The sequence below is a fragment of the Ovis canadensis genome, chromosome 5 (genome assembly GCF_042477335.2).
Source record: "Ovis canadensis isolate MfBH-ARS-UI-01 breed Bighorn chromosome 5, ARS-UI_OviCan_v2, whole genome shotgun sequence".
Lineage (NCBI taxonomy): Eukaryota > Metazoa > Chordata > Mammalia > Artiodactyla > Bovidae > Ovis > Ovis canadensis.
In genome coordinates this window covers 104,124,525-104,129,285 of record NC_091249.1, presented here as the reverse complement: position 1 = coordinate 104,129,285, position 4,761 = coordinate 104,124,525, and the positions used below count along the sequence as shown (strand labels likewise).

Below are 4,761 nucleotides of genomic sequence, written 5' to 3'. Positions count from 1 at the left end.
TCCACAGGTGTACCTTTAGGGATTAGACAGGTTTAAGGACCATCCTGTTATCTTCTCTAATCCAAGTTTGCAGTTCTATGGATTGTTAAGTGAGCCATACAGATGTGCTAGAGGTTATGAGGAGATAATACCTTGCAATATACAATCCTTTCAAATTATTTAGTTTTGAAAAACTATAAATTTAGTGAAAACCTAAGCAAAATGTGAACATTAGTAAATGACATTGAATATGACAGCAAATTTGAAAAACATTTTCTGTTGATTATACAGACATTTTTAGAAGCTATTTTCCCCATGAATATGACTGTCAAGTATATATTAATATATCTATATGTATATACACGGATAGATTATTTTACTAGATTATAGATAGCAATCTCAGTTTCTTTTAATATCCATATCATATTCATATCCATATTTCATAACTAGGAATAGACAGCTCTGAAATGCCTTGGGAAACCACCAACATTTGTCTTTTACCTATACTTTGATGCCATAGTATCCAAAGAGGCACTGAAGGAAGGTTAAGCTGAACCCAACATGATTATCACCTTATATGCCATGAAATATGAATTTTAAAAAAGGGAAAATTTTAAAGAGCTCTGCCATCACTCTCTATCCTCATTCCTTCTCTAGCTGCTACAAAACAGTGGCGATAGAAGCCAATGGAGCCCCATCTCATCAGTGAGCTCCTGGAAATACTGGCAGTTTTTCTCCATAGCATTCTTGACTTCTAGCAGGGTATGGGTAAAAGATGGAAAAATTCCTCAGCCCTTGCCCACACATATCCTTACAAAACCTCAATTCTAGCACTGTTATTTAACTTATATACTGTTTCTTCTCCTATTAATCCACCACTTCAAGAAAAAAAAGAAAAAAGTGAAAATGTTAGTCACTCAGTTGTGTCTGTCTCTTTGTGACCTCATGGACTGTAGCTTGCCAGGCTCTTCTGTCCATGGAATTTTCCAGGCAAGAATACTAAAGTAGCCATTCCCTTCTCCAGGGGGTCTTCCTGACCCAGGGATCAAACACGGGTTTCCTGCACTGCAGACAGATTCTTTGCCATCTGAGCCACCAACAAATCCTCAACTTTATGGCTGTAAAAGGTGCAAATTAAAAATTAGTAAAGCTTTTTTGTTGTTGTTGTTGTCCCTTTCCGGCGTTCAAGATGTCAAAGCAAGGTCGTGGTGGGTCCTCTGGTGCTAAATTCCGGACTTCCTTGGGTCTTCCGGTTGGAGCCCTGATCAACTGTGCTGACAACACAGGAGCCAAGGATCTGTATATCATATCAGTGAAGGCGATCAAGGGACGACTGAATAGACTTCTGCTGCTGGTGTGGGTGACATGGTGACGGCCACAGTCAAGAAAGGCAAAGCAGAGCTCAGAAAGAAGGTACATCCAGCGGTGGTAATTCAGCAATGAAAGTCATACCGTAGAAAAGATGGTTTGTTTCTTTATTTTGAAGATAATGCTGGGGTCATAGCAAACCATAAAGGCGAGATGAAAGATTCTGCCATCACAGGACCAGTTGCAAAGGAATGTGCTGAGTTGTCATCCAGGATTGCTTCCAATGCTGGCAGCATGGCATGATTCTTTGGTGTATTTGTAAAAAAAAAAAAAAAAAATCATTTGCTCCCCCCACCAAAAAAAGTATTAAATATCTTTTGTTTTCAAGAAATTACTATTTAAACAGTAACATGAAGATACATTAAGGGATTGAGGTCCTACAGTAAGAAACAAAAAGCAAAGTCAAACTAAGTATTTAAAGGAGAATCTCATATAGACTTACAAAGTGTAGGCAGAATGTAGGGAAGTCATAGGTTAGTGCAGTAACCAGGGGCTAGAGCACTAACAAAACATCTGCCCCCCACCCCACCCTTAGGCCTGAGAGAGCGGGAAGAGGACAATTACCAGAACCAAGTGAGACAGAAAGAGGTCTGTCACACGGCCACCCAGAAGGAGTAAGCGCCCTATGATGAAGGGATGCTGACAGCCTCAGACAGACCTATGGTGTATGACTGTGGCAGAAACTCTCCAAACAAAAAAGGAAAACATTGGTCTGAGAGAATGTACAGTCTCTAAAATTATGAAAGATTTAATTGATGAAAAATGAGAAAGAAACTCTTTGATGAGCAGATAGTAAATATGAAGTATTGTACAGGCCTCACTGAGGTGGCTCAGTGGTATTAAAAAAAAAAAAAATCTGCCTGCCAATGCAGGAGACCCAGGTTCAGTCCCTGGGTTGGGAAGATCCCCTGGAGAAGGAAATGGAAACCCACTCCAGTACTCTTGCCAGGATAATCCCATGGCCAAAGGAGCCTGCCAGGCTACTGACCATGAGGTTGCAGAGTCAGACACAACTGAACACACACACACCACCCATTGCACAGGCCTAAATCAGACTACAGTCAGTCAGTTCAGTCACTCAGTCGTGTCTGACTCTTTGCTACCCCATGAATCGCAGCACACCAGGCCTCCCTGTCCATCACCAACTCCTGGAGTTCACTCAGACTCACATCCATCGAGTCCATGATGCCATCCAGCCATCTCATCCCCTATCATCCCCTTCTCCTCCTGCCCCCAATCCCTCCCAGCATCAGAGTCTTTTCCAATGAGTCAACTCTTCGCATGAGGTGGCCAAAGTACTGGAGTTTCAGCTTTAGCATCATTCCTTCCAAAGAACACCCAGGACTGATCTCCTTCAGAATGGACTGGTTGGATCTCCTTGCAGTCCAAGGGACTCTCAGGAGTCAACACCGCAGTTCAAAAGCATCAATTCTTTGGCGCTCAGCCTTCTTCACAGTCCAACTCTCACATCCATACATGACCACTGGAGAAACCATAGCCTTGACTAGGCGGACCTTAGTCAGCAAAGTAATGTCTCTGCTTTTGAATATGCTATCTATAGCTAATATTTATTGAGGGTTTTTTGGGGTCAACCATATTCTGTTAGGCACATTTAATGTGTCATATCACATTATACAACATTCCAAAGAAGTAGAGGATTATTTTTCCCATTTTACACAAAGGAAACCAGTTTGGAGACTTTAAGTAGTTGTCCAGTCCACACAGCTAGCAAATTGTGGAGGCAGGAATTGAACTTAGCTCTGATACCCAAATCCTATTCATTTCATAACAATATTATTATCCTTTGATTTTATGAAGTTAGATCTATCATACTTAGTAAGGACAACACTTATATTTTCAAATGAAATATATGTAAACAATAAATATTAGGCATTTTAGAAATTGTACTGTTGTAAGATTACATTTTAATTCTAGAAATTTGTGGTTTTCGTAGCTTGTTTACCTGTAGTCGGCATCAGCTTTGTTATGCCATCATTCAGATTAAAAGTACAGATAACTTTTCTGTAAAACTGATCTTCTTTGTCCTTGGCCAACAAAGAATTATTCTTGTTTCCTTGGTAGCAACTTTATGATGATAGTAAGAGCTGAGTAGTATAGCAGGTAAAATATTTTTATTTTTTATTAAACAGAGCTGGTTGATGTAATACTGAAAAACCAGAAAAAGTAGATATAATGTGAAGATTTGTAAAATGTCTTAGTTCTTAGATCCTTCAAAAGGTATCATCTACCATTTAAATCATATTCCCAATTTTAACCACTTTCCTTGGGCATATTATATACTCACTGAGCTAATACACTGACACTCAGCTATGCCAAAATATAGAATACTCTAAAATATCTAAAAAGACTTTGGAGAATGGAAAAAACAAGAGATTTTTATTTAAAACAGTACATGAACTATTCTTGTGCTTTATTTCTTTAATTATCTTAAAAATTTTACATATCAAAACAGGACATGCTATAATCCATCAGTTGACATAATACAGCATAGTAAATCATGATGTAATAGATCGCTTGCCATGGCTCAGTGCTTCCAATAATGATGTAATATAAATGTATATGAAAGCAGCTTTAACACATATATTTTTAAAACTCAGCTCTCTTCAAGAATGGAAACACACTAAATATTAAGCACTGTTATTAAAATGTTTTCCATCTTTTACAGAAAAGCCCAGTATAATATTCTAAAGAAGAACATTTTTAGCTATATAATAGGGTTTTAATCATTAGGCTTTGTAGAGACTTCAAACGTATGCCCTTCATACATCTTAATCTTTCATATATAATAATAAAAATCTATGATCTATGAATAATTGGACTGGCTACGTATAATCAACCCTCAATTATCATTTCAGAGGCAAGAAAGAAATCACATAGACAAATGAAATTCTCAGATAAAACAAGAATGAGAGAATGATGAAGTTTAGAGCTGAAGAGACCTCAGAGATCAGCTACTCCAACCCCCTTATTTTACAAATGAATAAACTGAGCCCCTTGAAACCAAAGAGGCTTTTAAAAGGTCACAAAACAAGGTTATTTGCAGCTCAAGGACCAGCAGGTCTTCTGGCTCAGGATCTTTCCACAGTCCTATATTGGTATACTTCCCTGGTAGCTCAGATGATAAAGAAATCTGCCTGCAATGCAGGAGACCTAGTTTCGACCCCTGAGATGGGAAGATCCCTGGAGAAAGGAATTGCAACCCACTCCAGTATTCTTGCCTGGAGAATTCCATGGAAAAAGAGCCAGGCAGGCTACTGTCCATGGAGTCACAAAGAGTTGGACATGACTGATTGACTCACACACACCCACACACACACACTCTGGTATACATCAGTGGTTCAGCGTGTTCTTTTCTGATTCTTTTCCCTCATGGTTTATTACAAAGTACGGAGT

At 38.8% G+C, this 4,761-nt stretch overlaps 1 pseudogene; it reads left to right on the top strand.

Moving 5' to 3' along the window:
- The first annotated feature begins 1,168 nt into the window (after positions 1 to 1,168).
- On the top strand, positions 1,169 to 1,590 carry LOC138931545 (large ribosomal subunit protein uL14-like; annotated as a pseudogene).
- The last annotated feature ends 3,171 nt before the right edge of the window (positions 1,591 to 4,761 follow it).